At 46.7% G+C, this 27,001-nt stretch overlaps 1 protein-coding gene across 3 annotated transcripts in view; it reads left to right on the top strand.

The window, feature by feature from the left end:
• The window catches only part of YEATS2 (YEATS domain containing 2), a 1,703,429-nt gene that overhangs the window by 301,882 nt on the left and 1,374,546 nt on the right, over positions 1-27,001 (top strand). The window lies entirely within an intron of this gene.

Raw genomic sequence — 27,001 nt, 5'->3', positions numbered from 1 at the left:
TTGAGAGGCATGCCAAACTTGCCACACAATCAAAGGGCAGAGGCACAAAAACAAATTTCAGATCTCATGGACATGAAAGCTATTCAAGAGGCACCTGCACAAGAACAGGGTCAAGGTTTTTATTCCAGACTATTCCTGGTACCAAGGAAGGGAAAAGATTGGAGACCTATTTTGGACCTATGCATCCTAAACACATTTTTACTCGTGCCAAAATTCAAGATGCTCACATTACAGCAGCTTCCCATGCTGGGCAAGGAGTCTTGGCGGATAACATTGGACCTCAAGGAGGCATACCTTCATGTCCCAATCAGACAAGATTGCAGAAGATACCTCAGATTTCTTGCAGGTTCAACCCATTATCAATTCTCTGCATTGTCCTTTGGCTTATCTACTGCGCCCAGAGTGTTCACGAAATGCCTGGCATGAGTAATTGCCTACTGCAGACTTCAAGGGATACAAATATACCCATATCTGGACGACTGCCTGATCCAAGCGGACAGCAAGCACATACTTCTGAAACATCTGGCGTTTGTAATAATGTTGTTGAATTCTCTGGGATACACAGTCAACAAAACGAAATCAAGGCTAATACTCTCTCAAACAATAATTTTCCTGGGTGCCAGCTTGAATACAAACACCCAGATGGCCTACCACACGCCAGAGAAACAAGGGCAACTAACTCAATACTTCAGAAAACTGGCAACTTTCACCAGGCTGACTGCAAAGAAAATCCTGCAGGCTCTGGGATTCATGGCATCTTGCATCCTACTAATCCCATGTGCAAAGCTGCATATGAGGAAACTTCAATGGTACCTAAAAACCTATGGTCTCAACACAGCCACAGTTTGGAAACAATAATACCACTGATTCCATGTCTTCAAAAGGAATTTCTGTGGTGGGCTCAAGCATGCCAAAGAAACACATGTCTCCCATTCTGCAAGCCTCAAGCAAATCAAGTCATCACAACAGACGCCTCAGACTACGCCTGGGGGGCGCACATGACAGATCGGTGCATTCAGGGCAAATGGTCCCAAAAAGAAAAGCACCTACACATCAATCAAAAGGAAATGCTAGCAGTAATAAATGCTATTATAGCTTTCAAAGACCTACTGCATCCAGGCCAGCTATTGATAAGGACAGACAACACCACAGTAATGTGGTACATAAACAAACAGGGAGGAACCCATTCATACCCCCTTTGCAGGCTAACCATGTCTCTTTGGAACATGGCTCTGGAATTACAAATCGAACTTCAAGCACAGTACCTGCCAGGTAAGGAAAACACGCTGGCAGACAACCTAAGCAGAAATATGACAGATCCACACGAATGGAAGTTGCATCCTCAAGTTTTTACAAAGATAATTCAAGCATGGGGAAGGCCAGACATAGATCTCTTTGCCTCCCACAGAAATCACCAATTGGCAAAATTCTGCTCAAGGACATTTCATCCACAGGCCTGGAAAGTGGACGCACTCTCTTTCAGTTGGACAACAATGACAGTTTATGCCTTCCCACCTCTTCCTCTGCTGCCCAAAGTTCTATTAAAAACCAGAGCAGACAGACCAAAGATGATTTTCATTGCTCCAGACTGGCCAAGACAACACTGGTACCCACTCCTGAGAAGCCTGACGCATTCCCCACCATGGATCTTGCCTCTAATGCCTCCTCTACTGACTCAGCACAACTTCAAAACACTTCACAGTCAGCTGAAAACACTCAATCTAGCCGCATGGAAGATTCCTTAAATTCACAACAGACCCTACTCTCCAAGGAGGTGCAGGATGTCATTTTGGAGGCCAGAAGGCCTTCTACTAGAAAAGCCTACTCCGCAAAATGGAAACGGTTTATTGCCTGGAATGAGAAAAAGGGTCAGAATCCTGGAATACTGAATTTACCTTGAATATTACAGTACCTAGCTGAGATGCTAAGCAGTGGACTTTCATTCTCCTCCATCAAAATCCATGCCTCAGCCATTTCTGCAGAATACAACACTGATCCTCCTTTATTCTCTCACCCCCTCTTAAGATGGTTCCTCAGAGGGGCTAAGAATATAAAACCCCCAAGGAAACAACCAGTACCTGCTTGGGACCTCAATTTCATTCTAGAAAAACTAACCTTGCCTCCTTTTGAGCCAGCTGCTTCAACAGAACTGCAATATTTGTCCTGGAAAACAGCCTTCCTTCTGGCTATCACCTCAGCTCGCAGGGTTTCGGAACTACAAGCCCTCATGGCTGTGCAGCCTTTCATCATTTTCCATCAGGACAGAGTTTCCTTACGAACCAATCCGTCCTTTATGCCAAAGGTAGTATCCAGGGTAGCCTTGAATCAGGCTATCTACTTACCTACCTTTTACCCTAATCCTCAAAACAAAGGGGAGAGACTACTACATTCCTTGGAAGAGACTACTACATTCCTTGGACATTCACAGACAGCTGCGTTATTATTTGGATAGAACAAAGCCTTTCAGAAAATCAGAGCAACTCTTTGTGTCCTATGCTACAGGAGCTCAAGGGAAGCCTATTTCCAAACAGACAATTTCAAAATGGATAGCCCACTGCATACGCTTTTGTTACACTTTTCATGGTAAAACTGTACCTGCAGGGATCAGATCTCACTCCACAAGGGCCACAGCTACCTCTGCAGCTTTCCTCAGGGGGGTTCCTACCAAAGATATTTTGGAAGCAGCCACTTGGAGTTCTGTACATACCTTCTCCAAGCACTATCACCTACCATTATACTCCAAATCTAGAGCAGGCTTTGCCACTGCAGTCTTGCAGGGCATCCTGGCTCCTCCTAGTTCCACCTAGTGCCTACCACCCCTTTTTTAGCTTTGGGATTCTACCCATCTGTTATGACTGCAGCTGTATGCACGATGAACATAGTACAGTTTTGTACCTACCATAAATGTAGATGTTCGAGTGCTAATACAGCTGCAGTCCAGGTTTCCCTCCCTCCTTCCCCTCTTGGGACAGGCCTAATGGCTAACACCTCCTCATACAACCTGATTGGGGTATTCTTTTATGGTGTATTTGCTTGCAGCTACTGTTTTTTGATTATATTGCATTGCATTATTACATAAATTTATGTATTGCCTTCCTTCTGGGGGCACCTGACATCTGGGGCAAGAAAAACTGAAGAAAATGGCGTCGGCTGTTTCTTTTATACCCCTGTCGCACTGACATCAGGGAAGAAGCGACGACATCCGACGCTGGACCTAGACTTTGGAATTCGGCCGACCGAGGACCCGCCTGATGGCAGGAAAACCCATCTGTTATGACTGCAGCTGTATTAGCACTCGAACATCTACATTTATGGTAGGTACAAAACTGTACTTTCCAGGGTCAGCTGTCCCGTGATCGCCTTCAGATGGGCATTTCCCCCGTCGTGGTCTGTACCATTTCCAAGTCCTCTCCAGAGCCCACCGTGGAGGAGCCTTCTTGGAAGTGGACATGCAAGAGGAGGCACTTGGACTCCCCTAGATAGTCCCTGCCTGAGGACACAGATTTTGAGGAAGGAGACAGGTCCTCCAGACTTCCATCTGAAGAAGTGTCTTTTGGAGACATCCTCAAGATCCTAAAGCAAAGAGGTGGTTGTTTTACCCCCACCTCATCTTTAGAGGAATCCATGTTTTTGAAGGCCTTTGGGACAGGCCCTTCTTCAACCTGGGTGTCTCCCCCTGCCGATGAGCTATTACAACTCATCACCGACGGGGTGTGGAAGGAGCTGGACACAGTGGAACCAGTTCCCTAGAAGGCTGACAAATTTCCAAGTCCTCCCAAGGATAAGGCCTTTTGAAGCAAGGGCATCCCAGTTGATGCTGTTGTGGTGGCCATAGCTACCAAGGAGGAGCTTGCTGAGCAGAGCTCCGCAGTCCGTCCACCAAACAGGGAGTCTCGGGCTATTGACCGTTTTGGGAATCACATGTTTGCCTCAGCTACATTCGGACTGAGAACAACCATCTACATGCACACTTTACCCAGGTGCAAAGGGATTTGGTATTGGAGCTCTCCACATGATGTTCTTCACGTTTCAATGTTGCAGTCATCACACTTGTGTTATCTGATTGCAGATAGCCTTCAATCGGCCCAAATACCAGAGTCTTAGTATTTCTGCATTAGATTCTGTTGCTTCTTCGATGACATCAGGTCGTCAGAAGTATAAAACAGGCAGTCAACGCCATTACATCAGTTTTTCTTGCCGAGGAGGAGCCCGAAGCAGAAGCATTTCGCAAGTGCTGGTCGGCCGCTACCTGAAATTTTCATTTTCGAGTTTATAATCCTGAAGTCTTCTAAAGCTAAGTACCCCATTGGGGATCCTTTTTTCTTGCTCTAACCGATGTCAGAAAAAGTTAACAATTGTCTTACCAGTGGAAAGCAAATACCTCACAGAGATTTTCATTCTTACTGCGTCACCTGTTTAGGCCCAGACCACAACGTCCCTCGCTATCGGTTTTGTGCGTTTTTTAACATCCAAACCATTCGTCATCGGGCTATCTTTGTTGATAAATTCTTTTGCTGTCGTTCTCTGTATTCTGAAATGGCTTCGATAAGCCATCCGACTAACGATCTTCCGAAAAAATGTAAAGATCGAGAGAGACGGACCACATAAGTCCAAAACTGCCAGCAACACTTTCGTTAAGCTAGTTGCCAGTCCACTGGTACTCAGTGAGGCGCCTTTGCAGCCCCTGATGCCCGCTTCTTGGATTCGCAGGCCTCTGCTGAGGCCCATTCGGAGTCCGGTATGCCATGAGATGTATGGAACCTGCAGATGTCTCTACCTTGGATGGGTCTGGAGCCGCTGTGCAGGTACCGGCTTTTGAGGGTGTATTCCATCCTACTGATGTTCGAATCAAACTAGTGACTTCATTTTTAGCCAAAACGACCAGGTTTCTTAGGCCCAGAGTACGCACTATGCCTAGAAAACAGACGACCAAAGCACATGCTCAAGCTCCCATGCCACAAAAACAAATGCTTAAAATGGCTGAAGACCTTATTACCCTAATTAGGGGAAGTCAGCCTTCACCTGCTAAGAGACAAATAATTGTTTCCTTCTGATTCTACAGACCAGGAGTCCGATGACTCTGACCCTTCTGATTATCACGACATGCCCTTATCAGCCTATGAGGATTCAGATACAGAGGAATCCCTTCCCTCTGCCTCCCCTCCAGAGGATTTTTCTGTTGGTGAAACTTTGCATACTTTGAGAGCATTTCCACTGGGAATACCAAGACTACCCTCAGTCCTGAAAGAGACTTGGAGAATTTTTAGAGTTGTCACAGCACAGGCCTTTTATCTATACCCCCTGTCCTGGATGTTGTAGATTTTTTTTATGGAATCCAGTCTTGCTCCAGATACATTACCCCCGGCCCCTAGAAAACCTGACTGGTATTATAGAGTACCTGATTCCCACAAATTTCTCTTCAAGAATTCTACTGCAGATCCAGAGACCATCTCCCAGGGACCTAAAGGTATTAAGGCTACTACAACCAAAAATCCTACCCCTTTGGACAGGGATTCCAGAGCTTTAGACAGATGGGGTACGAAGTTATATATCTCTGCAACTCTTGCCATCAGGGCATTGAATTGCCAGTTTCACATGTTGAAGAACCAGCAACATATTATGAAACTAATTAAACAAAAATGGTATTCTTTCCAGATTGTGCAGAAAATAAAGATTTACAAGAGCTAATGCATTTTGCAAACCAAGTTAGTAAGCATACATTGCAGTGTGGCTTTGATGCTCTAGAAGCATCTTGCAGGGCTGCAATCACTGGGTCTGTACTGAGAAGGCATGCTTGGCTGAAGGAACAAACCTTGCCAGATCCTGTCAAATCCAAATTACCAGATGCTCGTTTAAATAAGGACTGTTTGTTTGGCAACAAAGCAGAAGTTGTTGTTGAAAAAAAAGATGGAAGAAAAAGCTAAATCTATGCAAACTGTCAAAGAATTCTTACAAGTGCAACAACCTAGATTCAGTAGGCATTGGCCTTCTAAAATTGGTCCCTTCCAGCCCCTTCCAGGCCTTCCCAGACCAGACCCAGGGGAAACAGGCCACCTGGACTACAGTCTCAGGGTATGCAGAGATCTAAACAATGGAGTGCCCCCACCCCAAAAACAGGGAGTGGTAAGCTGCGCCCTTATGAAAAAAGTTCACAATGACTTTTCAATTATCCTTCCCAGCCCTGCTCAATTACTTGTGCCCCTGGGAGGAAAACTTGCCCTTCATACAAAAAAACTGGATGTCCATTACTTAGGACCGATGGGTCCTAAACATTGTATCCCAGGGGTACAAATTCTACTTCCATTCACTGCCAACCCCAAGAGGGTTTCCAGACCTTCCTCCAAACCAGTGGGCAGACGCTCAAAAGCAAGTAATTTCTCTGCTCAATATCAGAGCTATTCAGCCTGTTCCAGTAGAACAAAGGGGTCAGGATTTCTACTCCAGACTTTTCCTGGTGCCCAGAAAACTGGGCTCTTGGCACCCGATCCTGGATCTTTCAATTCTCAACACCTTTCCGGTGATCCCAAAATTCAAGATGCTTACCCTGCAACAGCTTCTCCCTGTGCTAGCCAGGGATGCCTGGTTAGTCACTCTTGACTTAAAAGAAGCTTATCTGCACATCCCCATAAGGGAGTCGTGCAGAAAATATCTACGTTTTAGAGCAGGCTGTATGCATTATCAGTTCTTTGCACTTCCCTTTGGCTTATCTACTGCGCCCAGAGTATTCACAAAGTGTCTGGCTCCAGCCATTGTATACTGTAGGCAGAGAAATATCCAAATTTTCCCATACTTGGATGACTGCCTCATTCAGGCAGACAGTCAAGAATTGCTACTTCAGCACCTGGCATTTGTAAAAAGCCTTCTCACTTCATTGGGGTACACCATCAACAAAAAGAAATCACAACTAGTACCCAGTCAAAAGATTGTATTCCTGGGAGCAAGCTTGGACACAACTTCCCAGATGGCATTTCTCACTTCTGAAAAAAAAGGTCCATCTGAAAAACTACTTCAAACAAATGACCACCAGAACCCAGCTTTCTGCAAGAAAAATACTGTAAGCCCTAGGGTTCATGGCCTCATATATTCTGCTAATTCCATATGCAAGACTGCAAATGAGGAAACTACAGTGGTACTTAAAGTCTTTGCTGTCAACATTTTCAGGACCTGGAAGCGGTCATTCCTATCATACATTGTCTAAGGGCAGAGTTCCTTTGCTGGGCAGAAGCATGCAACCACAACAAGGGACTGCTTTTCACTCAATCCCTCACCTCCCAAACCCTGACAACAGAAGCATCAGACTATGCATGGGGGGCTCACATGGCAGGCAAATGCATTCAGGGCCACTGGAGCCCAGGACTGATTCTCTTACACATCAATCAAAAATATAAGCTAACTGTACAGAATGCATTGACAGCCTTCAAATACCTAATCCTTCTAGGACAACTGCTTATAAAAACAGACAACACCAATAAACAAGCAAGGGGGAACCCATTCTTACCCACTCTGCAGGTTAGCCATGGCTCAATTCCTGCTAGGCTAACAAAATTCACTGGCAGGCGACTTAAGCAGAAGTCTCCTAGACCCACAGAAGTGGAAATTGAAGCCCAACACCTTCAACCTTCTGATCCAGAGGTGGGGGACACTGGAGGTGGATCTCTTTGCCTCCCCCAAGAACCACCAGTTGCACAAATATTGCACCAAGAACCCTCACAGCAGGGCCTGGAAGGTGGATGCCCTATCCTTTCAATGGGAAAACCTCTCAATTTATGCCTTCCGCCCTCTGCCCCTTCTCTCAAGAGTACTACTCAAGATAAAACAGGACAGGCCAAGGGCAATTCTTATTGCCCCAGACTGACCATGCCAGCACTGGTACCCACTATTATGCAGCCTGACAACAGTGCCACCCTGGCAACTTCACCAGACTCCTACCCTGCTGTCTCAGCATTAGAGACAGATTTTGCATCCACAATTGCAAACCCTAAACCTTGCAGCCTGGCTTATCCCTCGAAATACCCCACCAGCAACCCTCAGCAAACAGGTGCTGGATGTCATTCGAAGCCAGAAAGTGTAGTACTAGGAAATCCTATGCTGAAAAGTGGAAAATATATTGTTCTTGGAATCGGTCTCAAGGGAAGGGCACAGCAGTGCCCTCCTTACCTCTAATCCTGGATTACCTAGCAGAGTTACTCCACAGAGGCCTATCCTTCTCCTCCATTAAGATTCATGCCTCTGCCATCTCAGCTCGTTATAATACTGAGCCACCATTGTTTTCTCACCCTCTCATCAAACAGTTCCTGAGAGGGGTTAACAACTTAAGGCCTCCTAGGAGAGCACCCTCCCCTTCCTGGGACCTTAACTTTGTACTGGAAAAGCTCACGCTTCCCCCTTTTGAACCTGCTGCCTCAGTGGAGTTAAAATTCCTCTGTTGGAAAGCAGCCTTGCTTGTAGCCATAACTTCAGCAAGAAGAGTGTCCAAGTTATAGGCTCTAATGGCTGTGGAACCCTTCATTTTCCATGCTGACAGGGTTTCCCTCAGGACTAACCCATCCTTTATGCCTAAAGTGGTGTCCAGTGTGGCTCTAAACCAATCCATCCATTTGCCAACCTTCTTCCCTCATCCTCAGAATAAAGGGGAAAGGATCCTGCACTCTTTGGACGTGCACAGACAGCTCAGGTTCTGCCTTGACAGGAATAAGCTTTTCAGAAAATCTAACCAGCTGCTAGTCAGCTTTGCTACAGGGGCAGAGGGTAAGGCCATTTCAAAACAAACCATTTCCAAATGGATAGCACACTGCATCCATTTCTGCTACAAGCACCATGGAAAACCTACCCCACAGGGGATCAGACTACATTTCACTAGATCTGCTTCCACCTCTACAGCATTTCTCAGGGGAGTCCCTACCAGGGACATTCTGGAAGCTGCAACCTGGAGTTTTGCACACACCTTCACCAAGCATTACCACTTTCCTATCTTTTCTAAATCCAGGGCTGGATTTGCTACAGCAGTCTTGCAAGGCCTACTAGCCAGCCCTAACACTTCTTGACTGCCTCCACCCTTCCTCAGCTTTGGGAATCAACCCAAGTGTGATGACTGCAACAGTGAAACCTGAAGAACATAGTATAGTTGTGTACACTTACCATAAATGTAGATGTTAGAGTGTATTCAGTGTTGCAGTCCTGGTTTCCCTCCCTCCAGCCCGCTGGCTTTCTCTATCTTTCTACCTCTTCTCTCTATGGCCATTCCTAATGGCATTGGTATTTACTTTTTACTGGTGGTCTTTCCCACCATGTACCAGCTCCCTGTTTGGGCTCCTGACATTTGAGGCAAGAAAAACTGATGTAATGATGTCTGCTGCCTGTTTTATACCCCTGATGACCTGACATCCTTGAAGAAGAGACAGCATCCGACGCAGAAATACTAAGACTCTGGTATTCGGGCCGATTGAGGGCTACCTGCAGGCAGATAACCCAAGTGTGATGACTGCAGCAGTGAATACACTCTAACATCTACATTTATGGTAAGTGTACACAACTGTACTTTGCCTTTCTGAGTTGCTGCCTTCGGAGAGTCTCAAATTGGTCTCTACAAAGCTGTCCACTCTAGCGTCCCTGGCTAACTCAGCGATGAGGCTGATCTCCAATGCAGTGAAAGCCACCTGCTGTTGAGTGGCAGGCATGGGCATTTGGTCTCTCCAAAGCTGTCCACTCTAGCTTCCCTGGCTAACTCAGTGATGAGGCTGATCTCCAGTGCAGTGAAAGCCACCTGCTGTTGAGCGGCAGGCACGGGCATTGCCATCAGGTGGCATGCCTGGCTTCACCTTTGCGGGTTTGTGGAACCCTTTAAGGCGTCCTTCACTAACGTCCCTTTCGACAGGTCAACCTTGTTTGGTCCTTCCGTCAAGTAGACTTTGACCCGCAGCGAGCAGGAAGGAAAGACTCTGTTCCACAGTGGGGATCAAGTTCTCTACACCTCACCGATCCTTTTCCAAAAATCAGAGGGGTAGTAAGAAACTTTGGTTGTGCAGGTCTTCCTTCCAGGATGCTCCTCAGGAATCCTCTTCCTTCGGCCAGGGCAGGGAATTTGTTGGCAGACACTGCCCCAGAGGCAGAGGGGGGTTTGCAGAACCAGGGCTTCTGGGAACCCTTTTTGGAGAAGCTCCCTCAGCGCTCCTGAAGCAGTGCCCGGTTGTCCTGCCCTGGAGGCAGTCAGGAGTTGACTCTCCCTCTACCCACTAGCCTGGACAAGTATCACCTCGTATCAGTGCGTGTTAAAGATCATTTCCAGGGGTTGCTTCATTACCTTTTTTCTGTCCGCTCCAGTTCAAAGTTCTCTCCCAGATGTTTCACCCTGCCAGAGGGAGTTGGCCCTTCTCGAGGTCCAAGACCTTCAAAAAAGAACCATCCTGGAGGTTCCAGCAGGAAAACAAGGGTCCAGAACTTACTCTCACATCTTTTTGGTGCCCAAGAAAACCGGGGACATGTGTGTCCTATTTTGGACCTCAGCGAACTAAACCGGTCAGTCAAGAAGTCCAAGTTCCAGATGGTCACTGTTCAGTCCATTCTGCCTCTTCTGAGCAAGGATGATTGGATGTGCTCGGTAAATCTCAAGGATGCATACTATCGTATCAAAATCGACACACTCCAGGAGATACCTGCACTTTCGGCTAGGGGCCAACCACTGTTCAGAGCCCTGCCCTTTGGACTCACCACAGCCCTCCTGGATGTTTACCAAATGCATGGCAGTGGTGACAGATCATCTGCAGGTGCAAGGGTTCTAGGTCTTTACCGTACCTGGACGATTAGCTCCTCATGGCCCCCACCAGGCATCAACTCTCTGTGGCCACAGGTTATACTCTGTCTCTTTCAGGATCTGAATGGAAAAACGGTAAAACCACAGTCACCTTGCTCCAGCAAACTTGAGTTAAACTCAATGCACCAAACGGCTTAAGAAAGCCAAAAAGTAATAGTTCAAAAGTTCTAAACGCAAATTTTATTCAGAAGCGTTTTCGCCGTGCTCACTGGCATGGCTTCTTCAGAGAACAAATAATCAAAATAAACTAAGTACACCATATATAAGTTGTAGAAAGGAAGTGATGTCATGACTAATTTTAAAATACTTTCAATTACAAGTTTTTTAAAAATGATTAAAAAATAATATATGAAAGTGTTTAAACACAATACAAGATATTACAATAAATGTATTTTTAAAAATAAATATATTTCTTAAAAGTGTTATCAAGCAGTAACTTAATAAGTCATATTAACAATGCCAAAGAATTGACAGAAGGTGTCCAAACGTTTTTTTTAAAAGACTTATGCTAAACACCTATATCAGTCATTAAAAAGATGAAAATATTGTTACGAAAACTGGAATCAGCCTAACTTTATAAGGTACATGTAAGTTCAAAAGACAGCTTATTATGTATACTAAATAAAGTATACTAAATGGGCAAGACTAACGTTAAAAGTGCATTCAAATTAATTATCGCAAATCACTTCTCATTGTAATTGAAAGTATTTTAAAATTAGTCATGACATCACTTCCTTTCTACAACTTATATATGGTGTACTTAGTTTATTTTGATTATTTGTTCTCTGAAGAAGCCACGCCAGTGAGCACGGCGAAAACGCTTCTGAATAAAATTTGCGTTTAGAACTTTTGAACTATTACTTTTTGGCTTTCTTAAGCCATTTGGTGCATTGAGTTTAACTCAAGTTTGCTGGAGCAAGGTGACTGTGGTTTTATCGTTTTTCCATTTGGTTTCTGTTTTTTGTACGTTCTGCTCTTTCAGGATCTAGACATCATGGTCAATCTGCCCAAATCTCATCTTCCCCCATGTCACAACCTAGAGTTTATTGGGTTCCTTCTGGACACAGTGTCAGAGACTGCAGCACTTCCCCGTATGCAGAGTTCAGATCATTCGGGACCAGGTCCAACAGTTGCTCGATCTGGATCGTCCCATGGTCTACTTGATCTTGCATGTGCTAGGTTTGATGGCAGCAGTGATCCAGTTAGTGCCTCTTGGCAGATATCATGAGGGTTCTGCAGTGGACCCTAGCAGTATTATGGTCAGTTCAGTTTCACCTCGTGCCCATGACCATCAGGATTTCTTAGGTGTGCAGACATCATCTTGCTTGGTAGCGCTAAGCTCAGGATCTCCTACTAGGCAGACCCTTCTGTCTTCCCCACCCCAAGGCCATAGGGACCACGGACCAAGGCATGTGGCCCCCCTTAGTGACCAAATTGCACATAAATGTCCTGATGATCAGAGCAGTTCTTCTAACATTGCAAGCCTTCCAGAAGTGTCTCCCTGTCAGGACTATAGCAATTCAAACAGACAGCATGTCAGTGGTCTGGTACATCAGCAAGCAGGTGGGAACACGGTCTTATGCCCTGTGCAGAGAGGCCATAAGAGTGTTGGAATGCATGATATCTTCAGGCGCTTTCTTTTTGCAACACACATTCCCAGTAGTTCCAACGTGTTAGCCTACAAACTTTGCAGATTTATCCTCAGTCCTCACAAGTTGTCCCTGAATCTGTCAGTGGCACGTCAGATATTCAACTGTTGGGGTCTCCCTTGCTGCAGTATTTTTCCTCCCCAGACAACCACAAATGTAGCAACTACTTTGCCCTAATCCCCCCAACAAGGGAGTCACCTAGGGACGCTATGGTTCACGATTGCCTGTCGAGACTTCTATATGCTTACGCCCAGCTCCCCTCATCCCCACAGTCTTACAGAATGCCCGTCGCCTGAAGACTCCACTCATCCTCACTGTCCCCTTTTTTGCCTCATCAGGTATGGTTTTCCTTCCGTTGGTCTCATCTGAAATATCAGCCCATGATATTGGATCCCATTCTAGATCTCATTTCCCGTCCTTGGCGGCTGCCTCTTCCCAATCTCCAGTCTTTGTCTGACCGCATGGTTCCTCCAGTTCCAGTGATCCTTTTTCAGTCCAAGGTTCCCTCTTCGGTTAAGAGTATTATCTTGGCCTCTCAAAAACGGTCTACCAAGAAGTGTATTCCAGTAAATGGAAGAGGTTTTCTATTTGGGCTAAACAACACAATCTAGATCCCTTTTCAGCCCCTATTCCTGACATTTTGTTGTTTTTAGCCTCTCTTTTTCACCAGGGGGCCGGTTTCTCTATGATCAAACTCCAATTGGCGGCCATCTCTAACTGCCATTTGAATGAAAGCCCCACCTTTTCTTCCAAGCTGTGCAAGGTCTTCCTCGAAGGGATCTTTCTCCTCAGGCCTCCTATCCAGGATCCCTCCACTCCATGGGATCTCACTCTGGTGTTGCAGTCTTTGACGTAGAAGCCCTTCGAGCCTTCAGCAACCTGTGATCTTAAATTCCTGTCCTGTAAAGACGGCCTTTTTGCTGGCTATTACTTAGACCAGGAGGGTATCTGAGTTTCAGGCTCTCAGCATTAAGCCCCCTTTCATGGTGTTTCACAAGGATAGGGTGTCTCTCGGGGCCAATCCTTCGTTTGTCCCTAAGGTAGCTTTGGAGGCTAATCTTAACCAATCTATTCCTCATCCTGTGTTCTTCCCCAGTTTTTTTTACTAAAGGGGAATATATTATGTTGCGTTGTCTGGATGTCCATAGACAGCTACGTTTTTATCTTAAGAGAACTGAAAAATTGTGAAGTCCGATCAGCTCTTTGTTGCATTCTCTCAGGCCAGGAAAGGTCATGCAGTTTCTAAGGTATCTATTTCATGTTGGATTGCCAGCTGCATTTCCTACATTTACAAAAGCAGGGGATCTTTCTCGACCAGTTAAAGCTCACTCTGCTAGGTTGGTAGCCATATCTTCTGCCTTCTTGGCAAAACTTTCTTTAGATGGCATTTGCACTGCTGCTACTTGGTCTAACTCCCACACCTTTGTTATGCATTATAAGTAGATTTGGTGTCTAGGAGCAGGGCTTCTTTTGGTTCCTCTGTGCTCTGGCATATCCTTCCAGGGTTCATAGTAGCTGGGGACTCTTGACCTATCCGTGATCAGTAATGACAGTGGTAGCATCAGGTAAAGAGTTATGTACGTACCATAACTTGAAATCTGTGCTATCCAGTGTCATTATTCATCATGTTCCCACCCTCTTTTCCTCTCCTTCTGGAGATTTGGTAGATACAGAGGGCTATCTCCTTTAGGAGTTCTTCAGTTTTATAGGCAGTTTTCACTGCCCCCTTTTCTCTCTCTATCCAGCAAACTCGATCTGACGGTTGTGGGTAGCAAGGGATCTTGGAAAGGGGAGGAGCTTGAGCTCTGGAGTAGTCCTTTCAGTTGCTGGCTCAGATCCGAGGTCAGATCGAAGACCCATCCCTGATGAATAATGATACTGGATAGCACAGATTCCAAGTTATGGTAAGTACATAACTCTTTTTTTTTTTTTTCTTGGGTTAGTCTAGTATAGCTTTGGGTAGGGTTACTTTGAGTAAATCATAAAATTTAAATGTATCCCTATTCTTTCTTTTTTTTTGTTTTTTCTCTGCTCCATCCAAAATGTTTAAATAGAGGCTGTGCTTCCTCTAAAGGCCAGTGCAGATATCACACCTTTGAAGGTACTGATACAAGTGGTACAAGGTTCCTATATGTGGCATATTGATGTAATGTGATCCTATCTCGCCTAAATTCTCTACAGATGGGTTCGGAGCCAATCCTCGGCTCCGACTCGGCACGCTATACAATAGAACGAAGTCTCTTATTGGCTGAGTTACCTCATATCCCAAGATGCACCACTACTGCTTCCCCAGATCTCGTTTGCCGCTTCTACAGCATAGACGTGGTCTCGGACTTGGCTGAGCTAAGTGCCTCTTAGTGATTATTTTCTGTCAGAAATTTCGCTAAAACTTACCCAAAAGCTGTTTTAACAGCTACTTTTGTTGTGCGATTGTGTATTATAAAAATTCTGTGGTAAAATTGTATTTTTTTGAAGGTAAAGGATCCTGTTTCATTTAGAGGGGCCTTGCCCTAGCCCACGCGCCTTACCTAGAGCTGTTTAACAGCTACTTGTTGTGTGACTGTGTAGCTCAAAATTTTGAGGTAAAATTGTGTTATTTTTTGCTGGCAAGTGATCCCGATTAAGTTAGAGGGACCTTGCCCTAACCTACGTGTTTAGTTTTTTTTCTCTTTAAAGTTCAGTTGAAGTAGATAGCCATGTCGAAGGAACATAGGCCATCAGGATTTAAAATGCAATTATAAAATGTCCATTACGGACGACCATTCTTTATGTGTATACTGTTTGGGGCCGAAGCACCTCCAGGAATCCTGTAGCGTTTGCCACGCTTTTTCCTCTCGCGTGCTCCAAGAGAGGAAAAATAAGTTGATTTTGAAAGGGCTTATTACCCCTTCCTTTGAGGAAGTCCTATCTTCTTATTCTTCCCCTTCGAGGAAGAAAAAATCTTCGGCTCCGACCAGCCCGTCGGATCCGGCAGCAAAAAAGTCAAGGCAGGCTTCTCCGTCGGCTCCACAGACTTCGGAGCCGAGGGTGGAACGGTCTGCCTCGATGTCTCCAGCCTCGACTCCTGTGCCTTCGGAGCCGAGAGCTCGGGTGTCGAGAGGCGAGTCATCTCCATCGGCTCCACTGCCTTCGGAGCCGATGAAGGTTGCCCGCACAGACTCTTCCCCTTCGGTGCCGAAGTCCACATCGGTTCCGAGGGAAATTGCAGTGGTGCTGGAATCTCCCTCGGCGCCGATACTTCTCTAAACCATTCGGAGCCGGTCCCCCAGTCTTTTGGAGCCGGCGGAGAAGTCGACTCTGACCCGGTCGGTCTCTTCTAGGTCGTTGAGGATGTGCGATTTGGATGTAGACAGGGTGCTTCAAAGACTTTTTCAGTCTCCGGTCTTTCAAAAGTTGGTCTCGGCTCCAGCCCAGTCGGCTCCGGAGCCGGTTTCCCACCCTGCCATCTCGGTTCCTCCTCCAACAGCTTCGGCGCCGTTGGAGTCGGTGTTGGTGGAGCCGGTGGAGGTTGTCGGGTCGGTTCTGACCCTAACTCCAACCCCGCCCTTCGGGTCGGTGTTCGGTACGCGGACCTCCTCTGTCGGCCCCGGGGGGGGACACTTCGGGACCGATCCTTTCGGTTCCGAGCCTCCCTCTCGGTGTGTCGGCGGCGGGAGTTCCGACTGCTGTTGTGGCCTTGGGGGTTGAACCTTCCCAGGACTCTGGGGGTCCCGCCTTCAAGGCCATGAGGAGTGCCTTGGCCAAATCCTCTCTGGCCACTTCTACCATCTCACTACCACCTTCCCTTGGCACGGAGACTGGTTCCTTTGCAATCCCCCTGTCTCATGACAGCGGAGCCCTGGGGCCTGAGGTTACCCTTATTGGGGGTTCCCTTCTTCCTGGAGGTCCCTCCGAAATGTCTTCGGAGGAACCCCCGAGAAAGAGACAGTGCAAGAGGAAGCACGTCGACTCCCCTGATGAGTCTCTCACCTCGGATACCGACCTCGATGATGCGGAAGGGTCCCCCAAGTCGTTCTCGGATGATGTATCCTTTGCGGACATCTTGGAAATCCTTAAGCAACGAGGAGACTGGCAGTCCAAACCCCCTTCTGCTGAGGAGTCGGTGTTCCTCAAGGCCTTTGGGGCTCAGCCCTCCGCCTCCTGGGTGTCTCCGCCTTGATGAGCTCCTGGATTTGATCTCTCAAGGGCATGGGAACACCCGGACTCTGTTGAACCGGTGCCAGCTCGCCCCAATAAATTCCTGTCGGCACCCCCGGATAAGGACTTTCTTTCCAAAGGTGTGGCTGTAGATGCCTTGGTGGTGGCATCTGCCACCCAACAAGATGTGGCAGAGGCTTCAACGTCCGTCCATCCTCCTAATAAGGAGTCTAGGAGCATGGATCGATACGGGAAGCGCACCCTTGCTTCAGCAACCTTTACATTAAGGTCTCTGAACTACTTGACGCATTTTACGAGACTGCAGAGGGATCTGGTCAAGGAGCTTTCGGATACCCTCTCCGGTAACTTACCTGAGCAGTTAGCCCAGACGGTTAGCTCCCAGTTGGCTACCCTGTCCTCCCTATCCAACTCGTCCATGAGGCTCATTTCGTATGCAGCCGAAGGAGCGAGCAGAGCAGCGGGCACAGATGTTGCTCAATGGAGACAAGCCTGGCTACGCCTGTGTCACTTTGCGGAGCCCTTTAAGTCTTCCTTTGCCGACGCCCCCTTCGATGGGTCCTCCCTTTTTGGACCCAAGGTAAAGGACACTTTGACTCGCTGCGAGCAGGAGGGTAAGACTTTAACTGCCGTAGGGGCCCGGTTTTCCACTCCCTTCAGACCTTATCCCAAGGCTCGAAGAGGAGGGAAAATGTGGTTCCGTAAGTCTCAAAAGCCTTACTCATCACAGCAGAGTGATTCCCCTTCTACAGGCAGAGGAAGGGGAAATTTTTCAGGGAGACGCCGTCCAAGAGGTGGCGGAGGCCCCCGCAACACTGGAGACCGCGAGTCCTTTCGTGGCTCCTCCTCCTTCCAGCATCCCTGAAGGAGTGCCCGACTGTGCAGCTCCGGAGCCAGTCTGGGGTCGTTTTTCGAGGCACCTAAAGGCCTGGGAAAGTATCACTCAGGACCAATGGGTGCTCCGAATCATCGCCGGAGGTTACACCATTCCCTTCTCTCAACCCCCCCCCCACCATCCCAAAGAATCCCGGACCCGCCACCCAGTCAACGGGATCTGGCAGCCATCGAAATTTCAAAGCTGCTTCAAAAAGGAGTCATCCAACCTGTCCCCGCAGATCAGGCCGGATCAGGGACTTACTCAAGATTCTTTTTGGTACCAAAAAAGACCGGGGACTTGAGGCCCATTTTGGATCTCAGCAGGTTAAACCGATAAGTGAAAAAGTCCAAATTCCGGATGGTCACCTTGCAAACCATTCTCCCGCTTCTGGAGAAGGGTGTTTGGATGTGCTTCATAGATCTCAAAGATGCCTATTATCACATTCTGATAGATCAGGCGTCGAGGAGACACTTGCGCTTCAGCCTAGGGGACCGTCATTTCCAGTTCCGTGCACTGCCCTTTGGTCTCACCACAGCCCCCAGGGTGTTCACCAAATGCTTGGCAGTGGTGACTGCTCACCTGAGAAGTCTAGGATTCCAGGTGTTTCCATACCTAGACGACTGGCTCCTAACTGCCACCTCAAGGCATCTACTCTTAGAAACTCTAGCAGCCACTATCTCCCTAGGCAACTCCTTAGGAATCACCTTCAATTGGACAAAATCCGTATTGCTGCCATCACAGCGTATTCTGTTTATTGGTGCAGAAATAGACTCAAGGCAGATGCGAGTCTATCTTCCTGCGGAAAGGATAGCAACATTGCAGTCTCAGGTTCGGGCGTTACTCCTCAGACGTCGCGCTCCAGTGAGAATGGTCCTGCAGCTGTTAGGTTCCATGTCAGCCACCATTCTTCTCGTCCCCTTGGCAAGGTTGCATATGAGGATACTCCAGTGGCTCCTCTCAGTCCAGTGGTCTTATCAAGACCTCCCCCTCAGTCACCACATATTGATCACAGAGACATGCAAACAGGATCTTCGTTGGTGGCTTCTTTCCTCCAACCTGGATCAGGGGCGACCCTTCGTTCCCCCATCCCCCTCGGCCACTTTGACTACGGACGCCTCCCAGACAGGGTGGGGGGGGCATTATCTGGACAGGTCGGTCCAAGGCACGTGGCACTCCGAGAATCTTCTCCACATCAATATCCTGGAAATGAGGGTGGTGCTTTTAACGTTGCAAGCATTGCACGATCACCTCCCCCAGGGGACGATTGCCATTCAGTCCGACAACATGTCGGTAGTCTGGTACTTGAACAAGCAAGGAGGGACCAGGTCTTACCCCCTTTGCAGAGAGGCTATGAAGGTATGGGATTGGGCGATTGCTACCAAACGCTTTCTAGTGGCAACACACATTCCGGGGACATCCAATGTGATAGCCGACAGACTGAGCAGGACTATTCTCTCCCCTCACGAATGGTCCTTGAATCACAAAGTGGTAACACAGATTTTCACGAGATGGGGAGTTCCATGTTGCGATCTTTTCGCAACTCCCCTCAACGCAAAATGCCAGCAGTTCTTTTCTCTCATTCCAGTTCCGGGGGAGATCCCCAAGGATGCTCTGGTCCAACCTTGGGCCTCCGGTCTGCTATACGCTTTTCCACCGGTTCCCCTTCTCCCCAAGGTGATTCAGAAGGCGATTCGCTTGGGAAGCAAAATGATTCTAATCGCCCCATACTGGCCTAGTCAAGTTTGGTTCCCCTTTCTTCGCAAGTATGCATTGGACGGTCCCTGGTTCCTGGACCAAGTTCCGGACCTCCTGACGTATCAGTCAGGACAGCTCCATCAGTCCCTACATTCATTGAAGCTAGCAGCTTGGCTACCCCTCTTCCGACCATAGTTAGGAGCCATTCTTTCGATCCTGAAGTCTTGCATATTTTGTCCTCGGGCCACAAGACTTCTACTAAAAAGATGTATAGCAGTAAATGGAAGAGGTTTGCTATTTGGGCCCAACTCCGAGGATTAGACCCTATGACAGCTTCGGTGTCAGAGGTTCTGAAGTTTTTAACTTCCCTGTTCAACCAGGGTTGTTCGGTGTCTACCATCAAAGTTCAATTGGCAGCTATTTCCAATTTTCACGAGAACGTAGAACCACCTTTAATGAGCAATAAGTTGTGCAAAGCTTTTATTAAAGGAGCTTGGCTGCTACGGCCCCCTATATCTCATCCCGCACCACCGTGGGACCTTAACGTAGTGTTAAGCGCATTAACCGCACCTCCCTTTGAGCCGGCAGCAACCTGCGACTTGAAATTTCTTTCTTGGAAGACTGCCCTTCTAGTTGCTATCACATCAGCCAGGCGAGTTTCAGAACTTCAAGCCTTATGTGTCAAACCACCATACCTGGTATTTCACAAGGATAGAGTATCTCTTAGACCAAACCCATCCATTATACCAAAGGTTTGTTCTAACTTTTGTTTGCAATAATCACTGGAAGTACCGTTTTTTTCCCCTAAGTATACAAACAGAGCTGAGTATACCTTTCGCAGCTTAGATGTGCACAGACAATTACATTTTTGTTTGGATAGGACACACCAAGCACGAAAATTAGATTAACTGTTTGTGTCTTTTTCGGACAATAAATTGGGCAAAGCCGTCACGAAAGTCACTATTGCCAAGTGGAGCAGAGACTGTATCAGTCATATTTATCGCATCTCAAATAAAGAGCTTACAATTCCAGTGAAAGCTCATTCTACCAGGGCTATGGCCACTTCGGCAGCTTTTCATTCCAAGCTCTCTATTAATGACATCTGTGCGGCTGCTACGTGGTCTTCTCTACACACCTTTATTTCTCACTTCAAATTGTATGCGGCATCTAGGGGTCGAGCTTCCTTCGGTTCCACGGTTCTCCGGACCATTTTCCAATGAGCCACCCAGGAATTAGGCGCTAGGGACGCTGTCCCATCTGTAGAGAATGTAGGCGAGATAGGATCACATTACATCTTTTAGTTATGTACTTACCATAACTTTAGATGTATGGGATCCATCTCGCCTACATTCCTAATAACCCACCCTCCTTCCCCCTGCCTTGGAGGCCAGAAGAGACCGGACGGTCCGAATACAACTGTTTCCTCTCTTGAAACACCTGGCAATCTTATAACAACAGTCTATGTGTGTGTGCATGTGTGCGGACAAACAAGATCAGGGGAAGCAGTAGTGGTGCATCTTGGGATATGAGGTAACTCGGCCAATAAGAGACTTCGTTCTATTGTATAGCGTGCCGAGTCAGAGCCGAGGATTGGCTCCGCACCCATCTGTAGAGAATGTAGGCGAGATGGATCCCATACATCTAAAGTTATGGTAAGTACATAACTAAAAGTTCATGACTCTTCAACTCTTCCCACTGTCTGATAAATGTCTTATTTCTTCTGTTCACACTGGAAAAACGTTGCTGCATGGTGGCTCACACAGCAGTATTTTAACTTGGCTGACACTGCATTATTTTAGCTAACACAGACTTCCATTGTTTTTTTGTTTTTTTTTTTCAGAAAAGTGAACCTTTTTAGGTGGTGAATTAAGTTTATAGGTAAGTTACTAGGCATGGGGTCCAGTGGACCATTGAGGAGCCTAGCCCAATTTCCCAATTGCTCCAAAGCACAGTCTTGATTATGTGACTTGCTCAAGTTCACACAGTAGGCAAATGAAAGCTGAAGGAATTGAACTCTGTACCAAAGGAAGCAACCCATTAACAGCAAACAGCCTTAAGCATCTGCACTAACTACCAGACAGGTAAAGTTGTGTGATGTTCATCGTGCATACAGCTGCAGTCATAACAGATGGGTTCTCCTGCCGTCAGGCGGGTCCTCGGTCGGCCGAATTCCACAGTCTAGGTCCGGCGTCGGTTGTCGTCGCTTTCTTTCCTGACGTCAGTGCGACAGAGGTATATAATACACAGCCGACGCCATTTTCTTCAGTCTTTTTTGCCGCGCGGTGCCCGAAGCAGAAGCAGTTCGCAAGTGCCGGTCAGCCAGCTCCTGAAATTACGAAAATTTGGAAACCGAAGTCTTCTTTAAAGCTAAGTACCCCGTTGGGGAAACCTTTCTTGCCTCAGACCGATGTCAGACAAAGTTAACAATTGTATTTCTTGTGGGAAGCAAATACCGCATAAGGATTTCCATTCCCTCTGTATACCTTGTTTAGGCCCAGACCACGACGTCTTGGGCTGTCGCTTTTGTGCTACTTTCAATAAACGCACTATTAAGCGTCGGGCGGAGTTCGCCCAGCACCTTTTTGGTAAAGCTTTTGATTATAAAATGTTGTCGGAAACTCCGACTACCGTTTTGTCCAAAAACCGCAAGGACAAAGACCGACACGCGAGGTCCGCGGTCTCCACCGACACCACGCCAAAACCGACTACACGTGGTCCGGTTCTCAGCGAGGCGCCTACGCAGCCCCTGACTACCGATGACACTTCTCTGGCGGTGTCTTCTGTAACCGAGACCGCAGGTGCCTCGGCCCATACCCTGACTACAGCTATCGAAGCCACTGCGAGTGTTGAGCCTCTTAATGTGGACAGGTCCACTTCCACCCATGGTGTCTTCAGACCCTCATCTTCCTTTTCCATAAAGGCCTTTACTAAGTCCAAACCAGCCATGCATCCCAAGAGGCCTGTTGCACAGGGCCCATCTCCAGGTCCCATGCCTAAAAAGCAGATGCTCAAAATGGCTGAAGATTTAATTACTCTTATAAGGGGTTCCCAACCCCCTCCGGACAAGAGAACCAGAGTGGAGGAAGATTCTCCCTCTTCTGACCAGGGCTCCATTATTTCAGAACATTCTGATGAAGAGGAACACTCGTACTCCCCTTTTGAAGATTCTGATGCAGAGCAGTCCATTCCTTCTGTATCTCCCCCAGAGGAATTTTCTTTCGGGGAAACCTTGCATACCTTGAGGGAACACTTCCATTGGGAAGGCCAAGATTTTTCAGAGTCCAAGAAAAGACTTAGGGAATTTCTTTTGCTACCTCAGCACAGACCTCTGGCGATTCCTCCTGTCTTGGACATACTTGATGATGTTTACTCGGAGGCTTGCCTTAATCCGGATTCCCTGCCTCCTGCCCCAGTCAAGCCTGATAGGTACTACAAAGTTCCTAACTCACACCAATTTCTTTACAAAAGCCATAATGCTGACCCTGAAACCATTTCTCAAGGCCCCAAGGGAATGAAGGCCTCTACTCCTAAGAATCCATTACCTTCCGAGAGAGTCTAGATCCTTAGAAAGGTGGGGAAAAAGGTATATACCTCGCCACCCTAGCCATGAGGGCCTTAAATTGTCAGTTCCATATGCTTAAATATCAGCAGTTTCTGTTATCACAGTTAAGGAATAAAATGTCACAACCTGAACAACCAGATTTGAAGGAGTTGCAGGATATGATGCATAGTGCAGAACAAGTGGGTAAGCACACCTTACAATGTGGCTATGATGCTCTAGAGGCCTCAAGTAGAGCTGCTGTTACAGGATCAGTCATTCGTAGACATGCCTGGCTTAGGGAACAAACCTTGCCTGATCATGTTAAAGCTAAACTACTAGATGCTCCTTTACAAAAGGATGTATTATTTGGTACTAATGCTGAGGAGATACTACGGAAAATGGAAGAAAAAGCTAAATCTATGCAAACAGTCAAAGCTTTTCTACAGGTACAACCACCACGTTTTAGCAGTAATTGGCCTTCAAAAAACTGGTCCTTTCCAGCCACGGACAAGCCCCAAAGAGGTAGACACAGGCGCACAAGGGGCAGAGGACAATCTCAAGGATCATATAGAGGCAGACAATGGCAAACTCCAGCACCAAGAGGTGGCGAAGACCGTGCACAACAATACAGGAAGCAAACCCAATGACTTTCCCCTTTGCATGCCAAGCAAGTCTCAGCTGGCAGCACCCTTGGGAGGAAAGCTGACATTATTTTCAAAAAATTGGCATATTATCACAACAGACAAATGGATCCTGGACATTATAAACAGAGGCTACAGATTTCATTTTCACACTCTTCCAAAAATGAGAGGCATGCCGAACCTGCCACACAATCAAAGGGCAGAGGCTACAATACAAATTTCAAAGCTCATGGGCATGAAAGCTATTCAAGAGGTACCTACTCACGAACAAGGTCAAGGTTTTTATTCCAGACTATTCCTGGTACCAAGGAAGGGAACCGATTGGAGACCTATTTTGGACTTATCCATCTTAAACACATTTCTACTCGTACCAAAATTCAAGATGCTCACCTTACAGCAGCTTCTTTCCATGCTGGGCAAGGAGTCTTGGCTGGTAACATTGGACCTCAAGGAGGCATACCTGCATGTCCCAATCAGACAAAGCTGCAGAAGATACCTCAGATTTCTTGCAGGTTCAATCCACTATCAATTCTCTGCATTGCCCTTTGGCTTATTTACTGCGCCCAGAGTATTCACAAAATGCCTGGCATCAGTAATTGCCTACTGCAGACTTCAAGGGATACAAATTTACCCTTATTTGGATGACTGCCTGATCAAGCGGACAGCAAACACATACTTCTGGAACATCTGGCTTATGTAACACGGTTATTGAATTCTCTGGGATACACAGTCAACAAAGAGAAATCCAGGCTAACACCATCTCAGAAAATAATTTCCTGGGTGCCAACTTGGACACAAACACCCAGATGGCCTATCTTACGCCAGAAAAACAGGGGCAACTAACTCAGTACTTCAAAATACTAGCAAATTGTACCAGGCTAACTGCAAGGAAAATCCTGCAGGCTCTGGGCTTCATGGCATCTTGCATTCTTCTAATCCCATGTGCAAAGTTGCATATGAGGAAACTTCAATGGTACCTAAAAAAACCTATGGTCTCAACACAGCCACCGTTTGGAAACAATAATACCACTAATCCCATGTTTGCAAAAGGAATTTCTATGGTGGGCCCAAGCATGCCAAACAAACACAGGTCTACCATTCTGCAAGCCTCAAGCAAATCAAGTCATCACAACAGATGCCTCAGACTACACCTGGGGCGCACACATGACAGACAGGTGCATTCAGGGCAAATGGTCCCAAAAGGAAAAGCACCTTCACATCAATCAAAAGGAAATGCTAGCAGTGATAAATGCAATTACAGCTTTCAAGGACCTCCTGCATCCAGGGCAATTATTGATAAGAACGGACAACACCACAGTAATGTGGTACATAAACAAGGAGGAACACATTCATACCCCCCTGTGCAGGCTGGCCATGTCACTTTGGAACTTGGCTCTGGAATGGCAAATCGAACTTCAAGCACAGTACCTGCCAGGTTTGGAAAACTCACTGGCAGACAATCTAAGCAGAAATATGACAGACCCACACGGATGGAAGTTGCATCCTCAAGTGTTTACAAATATAATCCAAGCGTGGGGAAGGCCAGACATAGATCTCTTTGCCTCCCACAGGAATCATCAGTTGACAAAATTCTGCTCAAGGACATTCCACCCAAAGGCCTGGAGAGTGGACGCCCTTTCTTTCAGTTGGGCAGCACGGACAGTTTACGCCTTCCCACCATAGCCTCTTCTGCCCAAGGTGCTCTTGAAAGCAAGAGCAGACAGACCAAAGATGATACTGATTGCTCCAGACTGGCCAAGACAACACTGGTACCCACTCCTGAGGAGCCTAACACATTCTCCTCCCTGGACCCTACCTCTAATGCCTCTTGTACTGACTCAGCACAGCTACAAAACTCTTCACAGTCAGCTGAAAACACTCAATCTGGCTGTATGGAAAATTCTTTAACACCACAACAGACCCTACTATCCACGGAGGTGCAGGATGTCATTTTGGAGGCCAGAAGGCCATCTACTAGAAAGGCTTACTCCGCAAAATGGAAACGGTTCTGCGCTTGGAATGAGAAAAAAGGCCGGGATCCTAGAAAACTGAATTTGCCTCAGATATTACAGTATCTAGCTGAGCTGTTGAACAGTGGACTTTCTTTTTCCTCCATCAAAATCCATGCCTCAGCCATTTCTGCAGAATACAACACTGATCCACCCTTATTCTCTCACCCACTCTTAAGACAGTTCCTCAGAGGGGCTAAGAATGTAAGACCTCCAAGGAAACAACCAATACCAGCCTGGGATCTTAATTACATTCTAGAAAAATTAACATTGCCTCCCTTTGAACCAGCTGCCTCAACAGATTTGCAATATTTGTCCTGGAAAACAGCTTTCCTTCTGGCCATTACCTCAGCTCGTAAGGTTTCGGAACTACAAGCCCTCATGGCTGTGCAGCCCTTTCTCATCTTCCATCAGGACAGGGTTTCTCTACGAACCAACCCATCATTTAGGCCTAAGGTAGTATCCAGGGTAGCTTTAAATCAGGCCATACACTTACCTACCTTTTACCCCAATCCTCAAAACAAAGGGGAAAGGCTGCTACATTCCTTAGACATCCATAGACAGCTATGTTACTATTTGGAACAGAACAAAGCCTTTCAGGAAATCAGAACAACTCTGTGTCCTATGCTGTAGGAGCTCAAGGGAAGCCAATTTCCAAACAGACAATTTCAAAATGGATAGGCCACTGCATACGGTTTTGTTACTCCTTTCATGGTAAATCTGTACCTGCAAGCATCAGATCCCACTCCACAAGGGGCACTAAACACTACCACCTACCTTTATACTCCAAAACTAGAGCAGGCTTTGCCACTGCTGTGTTGCAGGGCATTCTGGCTCCTCCCATTTCCACCTAGTGCCTACCACCCTATGCGTAGCTTTGGGGTTCTACCCATCTGTTATGACTGCAGCTGTATGCACGATGAACATAGTACAGTTTTGTACCTACCATAAATGTAGATGTTCGAGTGCTAATACAGCTGCAGTCTAGTTTTCCCTCCCACCTTCCCCTCTGGGTACAGACCTAGTGGCTAACACCTTATCTTACATCTTGACTGGGTTATCCTTCTATGATGTATTTGCTTGCAACTACTGGTTTTTGATTATATTGCAATGCATGATTATATATTAGATATATATATATATATATATATATATATATATATATATATATATATATATATATATATATTTTTATATATATTGCCTTCCTTATGGGGGCACCTGACATCTGGGGCAAGAAAGACTGAAGAAAATGGCGTCGGCTGTGTCTTATATACCCCTGTCGCACTGACGTCAGGAAAGAAAGCGACGACAACTGACACCGGACCTAGACTTTGGAATTCGGCTGACCGAGGACCCGCCTGACGGCAGGAGAATCCATCTGTTATGACTGCAGCTGTATTAGCACTCGAACATCTACATTTATGGTAGGTACAAAACTGTACTTTCTTCATAATAGCCAATATTGCAGTCATAATTTCTAGGATTTCTGCCTGCAGATGCCCTGCTATTGGTCCAGCTTCCAGAGCTCTAACTAGCCCCTCCTGGCTTCAGCCAACTTATCTTCATCTTGGACACTAGCAAAAAGAGAAGGGCATCAGCTGACACTGTCTTCAAATCTTTG

This window comes from Protopterus annectens, chromosome 4.part1, assembly GCF_019279795.1.
Source record: "Protopterus annectens isolate FY-2018-M chromosome 4.part1, PAN1.0, whole genome shotgun sequence".
NCBI classification, from domain to species: domain Eukaryota; kingdom Metazoa; phylum Chordata; order Ceratodontiformes; family Protopteridae; genus Protopterus; species Protopterus annectens.
Note: the sequence above shows the minus strand (reverse complement) of the source record. Positions and strands in the feature narration are given on the sequence as shown.